This window comes from Trachymyrmex septentrionalis, unplaced genomic scaffold (genome assembly GCF_001594115.1).
Source record: "Trachymyrmex septentrionalis isolate Tsep2-gDNA-1 unplaced genomic scaffold, Tsep1.0 scaffold55, whole genome shotgun sequence".
In the NCBI taxonomy this organism is placed as follows: domain Eukaryota; kingdom Metazoa; phylum Arthropoda; class Insecta; order Hymenoptera; family Formicidae; genus Trachymyrmex; species Trachymyrmex septentrionalis.
This window is the reverse complement of record NW_017305725.1, coordinates 94,692-108,847: the sequence shown is the minus strand read 5'-3', so window position 1 is coordinate 108,847 and position 14,156 is coordinate 94,692.

Below are 14,156 nucleotides of genomic sequence, written 5' to 3'. Positions count from 1 at the left end.
GCAAATAATATATCTATAAAGTGTGAAACTTCTTTATTCACTAAAACGTGCTTATATGTTCCGGCTCACTTTTGAGCCCTCCTCAGAGACAACACAAATTAACATGTAAAATAAAAATTATTCTAAAGGGTGTTTTTTTAAGCCCGATAGAACTTACAACTGTAAAAACTAGCACAAAAATGCAATTATAATCAAAAATTTTTTTTTATTTGAAAAATCAATGTATGGCATTAACAATTGAAAATGATTTCGGGCATATGGCCACCGCGGCTGTTCTTGACGAAGCGCATTCTGGACGTCCAATTTTGAGTGACTTTTTCGAGCAGTGCCGGCCGTATGTCACGAATAACACGAACAATGTTGTCCTCCAAGGCGTCAATTGTTGCTGGTTTATCAGCATAAACCAGTGACTTGACGTAGCCCCAGAGGAAATAATCGAGAGGGGTCAAATCGCACGACCTTGGAGGCCAATTGACAGTTCCATTTCTCGAAATCAACTTATCGCCAAATTTTGATTTCAATAAGTCGATGGTTGCGGTCGACGTGTGGCACGTAGCGCCATCCTGTTGAAACCACATCTCGTCCGGATCAATGTCATCCATATTTTCAAATAAAAAATCATTGATCATGGTGCGGTAACGATCTCCATTGACCGTAACGCGAGCTCCGGCCTCATTTTTGAAGAAATAAGGTCCGATGATGCCACCAGCGTGTAAACCGCACCAAACGGTGCATTTTTCTGGATGTAATGGAGTCTGTAGGATCTCTTGTGGATTGTTCTCATTCCATATGCGGCAATTTTGCTTATTAACAAACCCGTTAAGCCAAAAATGAGCCTCATCGCTGAACACAATTTGTCGATAAAACAACGGGTCAGTTGCCAACTGCTCTAGAGCCCAATCGGCGAAAGAACGACGCATATCATGGTCTCGTGGCTTTAATTCCTGCACCAGCTGGATCTTATACGGGTGTAGGCCAAGATCTTTGCGCAAAATTTTCCACGTAGTGGACGGACAGAGCCCCAATTCCTGCGACCGACGACGAATTGATACATTTGGATCTTCTTACACACTTTCATTTACAGTGGCGGTATTCTCTTCAGTACGCACATTCCTTCGACGTTTGGTGTTATTGCATCATGTAGAGAGTATGTGGTACGAAATCTATCCACAGTTCGACGGATGGTTTGCTCAGATGGACGATTATGTGCGCCATAAAAATCACGAAGTCGTCTATAAGTTGCGCGAATCGACGACTGATTTTCAAAGTAAATTTGGATAATTTGGTAGCGTTGTTCAAGCGTGAGTCTATTCATAATGATTTGCCAGTGTATACTGAAAGAAATAAAAAAAATTTTTTTATTAAAATTTAATTTTTTGTTTTATTTTTTACAATTTCAAGTTCTATCGGGCTTAAAAAAACACCCTTTATTATGATGAGTTCCCCTATCTCAAGAATTTATATATCAGAACTAAATGCCGAAAGGAGTGAAAGAAAAAGAAAAAGAAAAATGAACGAAAAAAAAGGAAATAATGGAAATATCGAAATAGAGAATATAAAAAACTTATTTATCAAAAATCTTAAGATTATAATTAATTATCCCGAAAATAAGGACGCTCACGCCTTAATCGATACCGTGTGAATAAAGAAATTTCACACTTCATAGATATATTATTTGCGCGACGTCTTCTGCGCTTGACTCCTACTGCCCGTATCCTTTCCAGTTCTTTGGTTTATAAGGAGGAGATTTATAAGTTAATTTGATTTGTAATACAGACAAATTCTTTGTTTGGAAAATAAATTCTCTGCTTTAAAAACACAATTTTTCTGCTTTAAAAATATAAATTTTCTGTTTTAAAAACCCTGGTATAGCAAAGTCTGCGGAAATAGATTTTGAGCAGGGCTTGCTACCAATATTTGATTGCAGAAAAGCAATAAATCCAAAGTTTGTATTATCTGACATTGTCAGCAAATTGCTGTCAGAAATATGACAAAGCCTGTTAAACATGCTTTGCTAGCAGATTGATAGCAGAAAATGAACAAAGTCCTACATAACCTGACGGCATTGAGAGCAGATTGAGAACAGAACCCGAAGCAAATTCTGCTTGTTTTCTGCCACCAATTTGCTGGTAATTTATCAGCAGACTTTATCAAAAAAGCAATAGTCAGAGACGAATACAGATGGATATAGTTTCACAATCAAAATTTAATCGAATTTTCCCCAAATTGGCTAATTCTGCTATCAGAAAACATACATAATTATTTTCTATATAATTTTTGTCTTTACAGGAAAGAATTTGTTTTGATTAGGGGTATTTATCTGCTTTAAAAACAAATTTTTTGCTTTAAAAACAAATTCTCTACTGTAAAAACAAAAATTATTAAAAAAATAATTTGTATTTAAAAACAGAGAATTAGTGTTTTTAAAACAGAATTTTTTTAAGTAGAAAATTTGTGTTTAAAAGTCTAAAAGAATTTGTGTAACCCTCAATGCCATCGATGTGTGATAAATTTCCTTACCTGAATATCTGTCGACTTCCAGCGAAAACAAACTGTTCCGTTTGTTTTCGCTTTAGAATTAATTCCAAGATCTTTTCTGGGAGTTGTGCAAAAAGCATTAAATTATGCTAGGATAATGTATAGTAACATAACGGTCATATCCTAGTTTTATAATAATAACAACGCAACAAATTATATTATTGTTATATGACTATTATGTAACTTCTCAAGTTACATGTTATATTTATATTATATAGCTGCAATGATTCGTGAATGGGAAATTACAACTAACGTAGACATAGAATGTTATGCACGCGTTATGTTATCTGTCGTTATATTTCGTTATATGGAAGCAATATAATAGTTATATTGTACAATATATTTGTGTTTGCTGGGTTAACATTTTATTTGGCTGCATAAATTTCGAGTTACAAAGTTAAATAATAACATGACTTTTTGTTGAAGTGGCTTACTAAGCGTGTTGATTATTAACAGCTTTTTTTCGAGATTTTCATATCAAAATAATTATTCTATAAGTCGATTGTAACTTTACTGTTAATGTATAATTAATGTATAGTTTATATTGTATGTAGTGGAGACCGGGGCTAGTAGAATAATTTTTCAGTTTCGAATTTTTACAGACGAAATTAACGTACTCGTATATTTCTCGCTTCTGATGTCACAATTCCAACATGGCCGCGACTAGTCAATAGCCTTAAAAGACTTATCGAAAAAGGAATTTTACATTAGTTATTACATACATTTGACTATTTAATAATATTTTAATTATAAGGGAAAATTGAAAAAAATGAAAAAATAAAATATGAAAAAAATGCATTTCTCTAATGCATTTTATCTGAATCAACTAGCTGCGGGACAGGGTGACACCGGGATAAGGTGACTAATATATGATATGGGATAACTGCGTGCTCAATCAAACGTTTACGTGTGTTTCGCTTGTTTTGTTTTTAAGCGCAGCCTATTATTATACTTACTCCTATAGTCTATACTGGCGTGTCTCCCCTACTACAGATTTTTAATACTAAGCAGCCTACATACAGAAGAAGTTATGTCTATGTGTGTGTGTGTGTGTGTGTATATATACACATTCTACATTAGTTTATATTTTTATTAATTTTGTAACCAAATACTGTTTTTTTAGACAAAACAAAATTTTTATTCTATTTTTATGGAAGGCCATATTACCACTTCTGTTTCTCTCCAAACTATTATACAATGTTGCCACTTTTTTATAAATAGTGCACAAAGCAATAAATACTTCGTAATTTGGAATTTAGAATTGATCAAACAATACTTTGACAAATGTAATCGTTAAATTTTAAATTTAAACATTAATTATATTAATCAAATTATTGTACAAAATACGTTGATGCCACGATATCCTTCTCCTCTATTAATGTCTCTCTCTTAAATTTATATAAAATATAGGGTCTACTTTTTAGGATTGAACTAGTGTATACTTTTGAAACTTAAGTGAGAATATATGTTTAATGTTTGACGAAAATGTGTGAGAAAGAGAATTCTAGTACAGTTTAGTGCAGGAATAAAGAAACAGACCTATACTTAATTATAATTAAAAATTGAATAATGCTAAAGATAAAAATAAAAGAAATGTTAAAATAATAATCTTTGGATATGTAATTAATACAATTAAGCTTATTAATTATGTTAGAGATATAATAACATATTTATTGTTATAAGTACCTCCATATAGTATCGTATTCATTTAACACGTGGGCGATTACAAAGGCATACATAATTCCGCAGTTGATTAAAAGATGAAAGTATATAAGAAGTCGTTCTCGTGAATTTTGATCTGCAATTTCTGCGATGTAAATCGGTGTCAGAATGCAAAATGCTCCACCACTCATACCACATACGAATCGACCAATTATAAGGAGAGAAATCTGTACAAATTTAGTTTAGTTATTATACATCATTTTTATTAGTTATAAAATTTAGTAAAATGTTACAACATTAAAACAATTTTATAATACTTGAACTAATTTGATTAGTTTTTGTTGTTAAAATTTAATATTGAGACGAAGTAAAATATTACGCATTAAGATTGCTTTAGTAATAACTTATTTACTCTCACTTTAATTTTGTGTAATTTATTAAATATATATAATATATTATACACAAATAACGTTTTGACAAAAAGAGGATGTTAAGTTAGAACTGTTTGTTGGCTAAAATGAAAAATTTCCTAGATAACAAATTATGTATAATATTAGGTATAATATAATGTTAAAAGACTACTTATATGAGGTCTGTTCAAAAAGAATCGCGAATTTTGTGTTTTTTAAAAAATTATTTATTTATTCATGAATATCTATTTTGTCCCCTTCAAAGTAATCCCCATCAGATATTATACACTTGTGCCAACGTTTTTTCCAATCCTCGAAGCACTTCAAAAAATTATTTTTTGTGATCTTGTTCAGCTCCTCCTTCGATGCCGTCTTTATCTCCTCAATCGTAGCGTAGCGTCGTCCTTTCATGGGCCTCTTCAGTTTCGGGAACAAGAAAAAGTCACAGGGGGATCAGATCTGGGGAATACGGTGGCTGCGGCATCATTAGTGCGTTGTTTTTGGTCATGTGTGAGCAGGGGCGTTATCATGGTGTAAAAGCCAATTTTTGTTTTTCCACAAATCCGGGCGTTTCTGGCGGATTGCTTCGCGCAAATTGCGCATAACTTGCAGGTAATATTCCTTATTGACCGTTCCGATTGGCCAATAATACATATTTTCTTCACTTCATCAATGTTTTCGTCTGTTGTTGACGTGCTCGGGCGTCCGGCACGCTCTTCGTCGTTCACATCTTCTCGGCCCTCTGAGAACATTTTGTACCACCGATAAACGTTGCTTCGGTCCAAGGTAGCTTCACCATATGCCACAGTCAACATTCGGAATGCGTCCGCGCACTTAATTTTGTTTTTCACACAAAATTTGATACAGATTCTTTGATCCATTTTTTGAAATAGGCAAAAATCGAAGACGAGCCAAAACACGTGCAAGCAAAGCAGCTGTCAAAAATTAACTGAACATTCAAAATGACCGAACTTGTCGACATAAGTGAGAGATATGAGTATCAACATAACGCCACAAAAAATCGAATATACATAACCCGCGGAAATTCAAAATTAGCGATATTTTTTGAACAGACCTCGTATACAGGATTGGGTAAGTTAATTTTTTTTTAAATTAAATTAAGTTAAAGTTAATGGCTTATAAAATTAATAAAATTAAGTTAAAAGTTGAAGGAATAAAGAATTAATTTAATAAAAGTTAAGTTAAGAAAGTTAAATTAATTTAAGTTTAAAAAAAAGTTAATTTTGATAAACATTATTTTTGAGCTCAGAATGTCCTAATTTTTCTTAAAATAAGATTACTTTAAATAATTCTTACAAATATAGATCATTAGGCAAATTTAATTTTATATCCACATGTAAGTTACTTATTTATAATAACAGTCATACTATAAGATGTTTTTGTCAAAATCTTGCAAGAGAGATATGTTTGAATTATTTCTCTTTCTCTTTAACCTTTATCTAACTTTCTTTAACTTTTGAAATGATTATTCATGCATATTTACGACTACATCGACTAGATATTTGTTACAAACAATATCCGTATAATAAAAATTTAGAAAATAGGTAGATGTGCATCTCTGTTCTTTCTTTTCTCTAACAATTCTTCATCTAAGACTCATTTCATATTTATGTTGCTGAAGTATAACATTTGTGATACCTAAAATTAGTGTGATTCAAATATAAGCAGAAATTGACAAAATCTAGCCAGTCAATAAAAACTAGCTACCGTATGGTGTGACTCTTATTATAGAAACTCTCATCAAAATAAAATAAAATCATCGAACTTTTTCTAAATTAATTCTCTAATGTTTAAGACTTTATAGGAAAAAAATATTAACATTAAGAAAAATAGAGAAATTTTCAATTTAAGAAAAACTAATTAAAGTTTAAAAGTAACTAAATTAAATTAAAAATTAATGCATTTAAAATTAACTAAGTTAAGTTTAAAGTTATTAACTTTTTAAATTTGTTTTTAACTTTTAACGTTTCAACTAGTTAATACCGAATCTTGCTTCTACTCGTACATATAGTATAGGATATGTATACTGCTAAAAAAAGTTATGGTATAAAAAAATTGTAGAGAAAAATTGGCCAACTTTGACTAATAATAACTTTGCGAAAAATTATTATAGGATAACGATTTTTGTTTAATTACAGTTTGAAATCTCTACTTTGAAACGCTATGACCAGAGTTTAAGTTTGATGTACATACTCTTGCACTGTTAACTCTCAAAATATGAGCGTGTATTTGTCACATTGAAAATTATAAAGTTTAACGGAATAACATGGACTTTGTAAAATTTTTTGAAGGAATGCCATTTGTAACAGCGTAAAATTCAAACTTTCCCTTTTAATTTAAAAAAAAGTGAGTTGCTACGATTTTTTTCGTAGTTACAGTACTCTAAAGTTATCCTTGCATTTTTTACATAAACTATTAATATTACCTATATTACCGGATATGCACGACAAGATTGCTGCATGGATTTTGCACATCGTGTTTCTATGTGTGTGTAGATTTTACACATCATGTTTTTGCGTGTAAATTTCAGTAACGCGTGTTGCCTCCGTGTTGTTCGATTACTGCTTGCATTCGATTCCTCATATTAATGCAAGCCCTAATTTCTTTTTGCGAAATGTCATTCCAGATTTGTATTAAATAATACAAATATAGATAGGGTCATAGATTAAGAAATTTGGCAAGACAACCTGTCAATCTCAGAGATCTATCACAAGTATAAATCAGTGACTCATTATTAACACTTTTATTAACGTTCGCGCGAGTGTACAGACAGCTCACATGCACACATACACACATACGCGCGCTTATGAGCACGCAGGTACACACACACTATGAGCGCGCGTATCCGCGCGCGAATATGATTTCAAACAATCACATCTTAGAATTGCTGGTTTGAACTGATAATAATAGCATTACAATTCACAATTCATTATTATTTTGTATAAAAAATTGTTTTTTTTTCACATTGTAATTTGACGAAAAATTATCGAGTTTCGCAAAAGCGTATTTTGAAAAGAAGATTTTAAAATTTCACGCCCTTTTTATCCCATTAAGCTGCGTCAATTGGTTTACTTCTTGCAACTCCGGAAACAAGAGATTATTGTCAATTTTGCATGTCCTCACTCTATCATTGGCCATTGAAAAATTATTGGTGCCACTCAATCAGCATTAGAAGTTTCTTAAAATACATACTTCAAGTTTCATTTTCGTTCTTCGAACATCTTTGTATCATAATTATAATATAACGTATAAGCTGGAGGCATTAATAAGTATCTCTTTCCCAAGGTGTACGGGGTATAGCGAGGTTTCCAATGAGAAGATATACTGTAAAAGAAATAAAAGGTAAGCGATACGTAAAAAAAATATATAATATATAAAATGTGTACACACAATTTTTTATGTAATTGAACACAAACTTACTGTCCCCCGCGTGCTTCATTCTGTTAAATCGGAACGTAATAATTAGCTTAAAGTTTTTTTCTCGGAGAACTTAGCGATAGTTGTCCGTCAAATCCATTTGAGAGACATGCAGTAATGTTTTCCGGGTTCTTCTTTTAAATAGTGCCCCCTTTTATATTTTTTACATATCTCAAAGTGAGGATTTTTTTCTTTTTAGATACTTTATACTTCAAAAAACAGTTGCGATATAATTGAAGGATATCAGATACAAGAATCTCGCCATATTACTCGTAGTAAGTGCTATAGATGTATTAAATTAAATTGATTTGGTCGTCTAAGTTTACAGCACCATGTATTGATATTGTCAGTAAGCGCATTTCGCAATCCAAGTTCTTTACCGAGAATTAAATGCATCATCGACGAACAATATTGTTTATCCGTTTTTTTACACACAGAGTAACGGAAACTCACAACTTTTAATTAATGTTTTAAATTATATTTAATACCCTCACAGATGTTTCTTCTGCAGTGGCCGCAGTGATAAGTGACTGATCCATTAGAGTGGCACATGTCATAAAAATGCACTCTGATCATATCGAGCCTTGCTTGTCTAAAGTGGTCATATCAAATTTTTTTTTATTACACCAACAATAACATACATCTGTTCCCACACTCTTTTCAAAGAAGAATTTTTAGCGTATCGCTGCGATTGCAATAAAATCGCTTCAAACACGTTAAAAATACATTAAGACACGCAGCATATTAAAGAAATGACGCGACAGCAGTAGAGTGTATAGGCCGGTTCTAATTTTCGGAAGCTCTGAGGGGGGGGGAGATGAGAGGAGGAGGATACCCGTGACACCGGTGATCACAGGGAGAGGGGAGAGGGATGATGTCACGGTGCGTGACATCGCAGTAGATGACATTGCGGTGCGGGAATGTCTCGGATGCGGAAAATTACGTAGCGGGGATGTACGAAAAATTACATCCGCATTGCGGTGATGACGTCACGCAGGGTCAATGGCCGCCGGTCGCGATCCGCCGCCGCCGATCCTCATCGCCTCCGGACGCGGTCCGCCGCCGGTCCCTGCCGCCACCATCGAACGCGATCCCCACCGCACGCTATACTTACCATCTCTTATGCGTCGCCATCTTCTTTTTACATAATCTTCTCTTCAGCGTCTAGTCAATTATTCATGAAATATTTTTTATTCTACCAAATTATAACTATTATTATTATTTAAAGAGCTCGATGGTACGGTCGCACTCGATAGTGACTCGTGTAATCACGCGCGCGTAATACAATACTGCAGAGATAGAAAGATATAATAGAGAAAATAAATAATTTTGAACACAGAGTTAATCCAGGTTAATCCATATTTATTTATTTTTACATATTTTATCACATCTTAATATTGATTATTCCGGAATCATCGTTATTTCAAATGTATTCTCAGAGATTGTAAGTAAACAGATCATAGAAACCGTCCCTGTTCAATCACGCCTACGGCCGACATTTCATTCAAAACATGAGTATATCTCGCTCCTGTTCTAATCACGCTATCTATCTCAAATGACGCACGAGCCGTCACATGACATGATTGCGCGGTACTCGAAAAGTTAACTATCGCGCACACGTTCCGCGTCCGAGAGAGCAGTTCGTTTTCCGATCCCGGATCAATACGGATCGTTTACCGAGATTCATGCTTAACAAATCATATTCCAAATATTAAGTGTGAACCAAATCGAAGTTTCGTCGCATATCAACACTGTATTTTGTCCCGTTACTGATCTACGCTTACTGCGAGGACATTCAATGCGCGAGAAATACATGAGCTTCCGGTGAGCTACGCCGGTCTTATTGCTGCCCGCAATACGAATTCTTTCTAACGATTGCAAGAAAATATTCAAAGTTGTACCAAGTGCAAGCGTGCATTATTTATGCACGCGTCTAACTGATCGAATCAATTCTCGGATTACAAGCATCGCCTATCACCCTTCGAACAAATCTTAATTCCGACTCAAAAATAAAACTTAAATTATTACAACAGAGAGTTGTCGTTATTTCATACCGCCTTGGTGAGCGAGCCTTTCATACAAAGTGAGACCAGCGTCATACCACACAAATATCTCCTTTGTTCCAATATGAATGTCGCCGTTCTCATAAATTGTACGTGAAGACGCGCTGTAATGAAGAAGAACAAACAGATAAATCATATATAGAGAAAAATTTTTCACAAAAGATTTCCGCTGAGCTCCATTTTTCCGCTGAGTCGCGGAAAACGCTAGAGGCGAGTCGGGTGATTGGCCGGCGAGTCACCTGGCTTCCTCTCCATCGCCGGTACTATACACAATATGAGCGGTTCTAAAAAGGTAACGAAACGATGAGAATTCGGAAGCTCGTCACGGTTTCCCGGGGGTAGTGTCCCCGCTCCCGGGTGATCGACCTCCACGGGGGAATCAAGCGAGGGGCGAGTTGCCGGCGGGCTCCGCGGCCAATACGACTACCGCTGAGGGAGTGATCGCTGACTGGGGTGAGTACGAAACGCCCAGTCGGAGAAGAGCAGCGTTGGAGGACCGTAGGCGGATGATATATGTGCAGAGAGTGAGGACGACTCATCGGGATCTGTCGATGTGATGTCGATCTGACGATGAAACATCGGAAGATGGAACATCGGATGCACCGAAGCAGGCAGACAGGAGAAGAGAACGTCCTTTGGACACCTTGGCCTCGAAGCGGAGGAGGGAGGGAACATCCTCACTTCCTGCCGTGAAGGAGGTTACACATTGGTTCACGCATATGACTCCCAAGGCCATAATGTGGAGGACTCTGAGGTTACTAAATGCGGCTAGCTGGGCAGAGCGGAAAATTTCGACTATAGAGGATGATGAGCGTCTGCAGATAGTCGGAGTCGGGGTGGCCAAACAGGCCATCCAGCATTTGATGATGAGCTTGGATACGGCTCAGGAATCGCCGACAATTTTGAGCCTGCGGCGCAAGGTCGATGAACTCAGGGATGAAATGGAGGTCATCCAGAGAAATAGGGACAGTCTCCGCAAAGAAGTCGAGACCTTAAAGAAGGATCTTTTGGACAGTCAAGCGCAAGGGCGAAAGGAGTGTGGAGAGTCTGTCCAGCCTCTACATGCCTCTCCTGTTGATGGGGATGCTTCACACGCGAGTGTGGACGTCCCTTCGGCTAGCGACCCTTCGTTGGGTGGAGTTCCTGAGGCGATACCGGAGGATACTACAGAGGATGCGAGGAGGTCTGAAGAATGAAACGGATTGAGCCTTCTGCAGAGGTTCGCGATCCACCGGGAAGGGAACATCCGGACTGCCCTCCTCTCTCTGGCTTCGAGAGAGGAGAGCCTTGGATGTCGGTAGTGGGGAACAGAAAAAAGAAGAGGTAGAAAAAGGGAGAGACTTATAATTCTAATAGTGATAGTGGCTTGCCCGCGAGTGCATCGGACGTGGCGACGGACAGTGCCAATGGTGCAGGGACGGTAAAAAAGGGTATGTCATTCGCGATGGTTGCACGGAAGACTCGGGATGTAGCGGTATCCGAGACGGATCCTCGGACCCGCCCCAAGCCTGGGACTGAAACTGTGGCTCCCACGAGGCGGACTGTGCGTGTGGGGACGCGGAAAAGAAACTCTGCGGTAGTTATGATTCGGTGTGGAGAGGGAGGCCCGTCTTACGCTGAAGTCATGTGCGAAGCAAGGACTAAGATTCCCCTTGAGGAACTGGTATTGCGGACACTAGAGTTAGGAGGGCGCAGACTGGTGGTCTGTTGGTAGAGATCCTGAGAGAGGACGCCGGTACAAAGGCGGACTCTAGTGGAAAGGCTTAGCTCCCTGTTTAAAGAGCGAGAGGGAGTGGAGGTAATGCGTCCAATGAGGAAGATGGAGTTCCGTCTCATTGAGTTGGACGAGTCCATAACGGTCGTAGAAATCAGGAAGGCTGTCGCGGCATGAGGAAAAGTGCGACTGAGCGACGTTCGCGTTGGACCACTGAGGCCCGGTAGGGGTGGTTTGAACTGTTTGTGGTTGCAGTGTCCTGAGCCTTGCGCGAATCTGCTTCAAAAGGACCAAGGACTTCGGGTGGGGTGGTCGCGAGTGCGACTGATACCACTGGCCAGGAGGAGACTGCAGTGTTACCGGTGTCTCGCGGTAGGACACACCAGGGTTAACTGCAGGAGCACCGTGGATAGAAGCAACGGATGCTTCAAATGTGGTAAGGAGGGTCACACAGCGATTGGCTGTCGCGCATCGCCTCATTGCCCGGTGTGCGCGGCCAGGAACCTGACGGCTGGACACAGGGCTGGTGTGCTCCTTACAACGGCTCGGTTCGTGCGACCGTTGCTGCTGCCGTGATCGCATCTGTGCCGAGGAGAGTTCTCCCCGCTGAGGAAACGATGGAAGTGGACAAAAATGGTTAGTTTCGAACGTATAGCGTGGTTTATGGAAAAACTTAGAAATTTGGCGCACAGTGTACAGTTTGTATAATTTTGATTAGTATATTCATGGCAAATTTCATGCGAGATGATTGACAAAAATGCAACAATGCTATGCACTGTCACGTGTGCGAGAAACCGTTTGTACTAGACGATGCGCAGATACGCGATCATTGTCATTTAACTGGGCGATACAGTGATCCCGCACACTCAAATTGTAACCTAAATTATAAAGATTCGCGTTGCATAACCGTGTTTTACAATTTACTTGGCTACGACGCGCATTTCGTCATCAAAGAAATTGCCACCGCATATGAAGGATGCGTTGATTTTTTTACTGATAACTAAAGAAAAATATATCTCGGTCACTAAACATGTCAATAATACTAAAAACGATCAAAAGAATTGTGTAAAATTACGATTTATAGATTCATTCAGATTTAGTTTAGACAAGATATAGTTATAGATATAGTTTGAACAAATTGGCGTCTTTTTTCAATAAAGATAAGGTACGAATACTGCAACGCAAATTTGTCAGAAGAAAATTTTAATCTTTTAACATGAAAGGGCGTCTTTCCGTACGAGTACACTGACTGTGTCAAAAAGGAGGAGCTGTGTTTACCTCGCGAGTCGTTTTACAGTTCATTGACAGACGACACTGTATCTAACGATTACGCGCACGCAGTTAACGTGTGGCAGCGGTTCTCCATCCGGATACTCGGTAAATAGCGACTTATATCTGAAAACAGATATTCTGTTGTTGGTCGACGTTTTCGAAAATTTCCTCGACAGTTGCGTCGCGAGTTACTCGACTCCGTGTATTATTATACCTTACCGAGCTTACGTGGGATGCCATGTTAAAGCACACGGATGTAAAATTTGAACTGCTCACAGACATTGACATGGTCATGTTTATCGAGCATGGTATATGCTGTAGTCTGTGCCTGTGTTCCAGCAGGTACGCGTGAGCTAATAACAAATACATGCCATCGTATGATCCATCAAAACTGTCATCATACTTGATGTACTATGATGTCAATAATCTGTACGGCTCGGCAATGTGTCAATCATTACCTTACGATTTTCAATGGGTCAATGACGTGCAAAATTTCGACTTTACAATCGCGTTAGATTCGCCAACAGACTATATTTTCGAGATGGACGTGGAGTACCTTCAATATCTTCATGGCGCGCACACTGGCCCATTCTGTCCGACGCGCGAGAAACCATCCGGCAAGCGCGATGACAAGCTCCTTGCAACACTGTGCGATAAGCAGCGTTACGTCATACATTATCGTATCTTGCAGCAGTATAGGTCTGGCTATTAAATAATGAGACTTCTTATGAAAAAGAGTTTTATTTTAAAAATTATTCTACAATGGAATGCTCCCCTTCAATGTACTCCCCTCCCCTCGCCGTTCCATTCGTTTTTTCCATTGGTCAAAGCAATGCTGGAAGTCTTCTTTTGTAAGAGCATTTAGGAGCTCCGCCGATTTTCGCTTCACCTTTTCCATCGACTCGAACCGGTTCCTTTTAAGGCAGACTTGATCTTCGGAAACAGGAAAAAGTCACAGGGTGCTAAATCAGGCGAGTACGGCGCGTGTTCGAGCACTGGAGTGCCTCTAGCGGCTAAATAACGCTTCACAGACAGCGCGTTATGGGCAAGTGCGTTGTC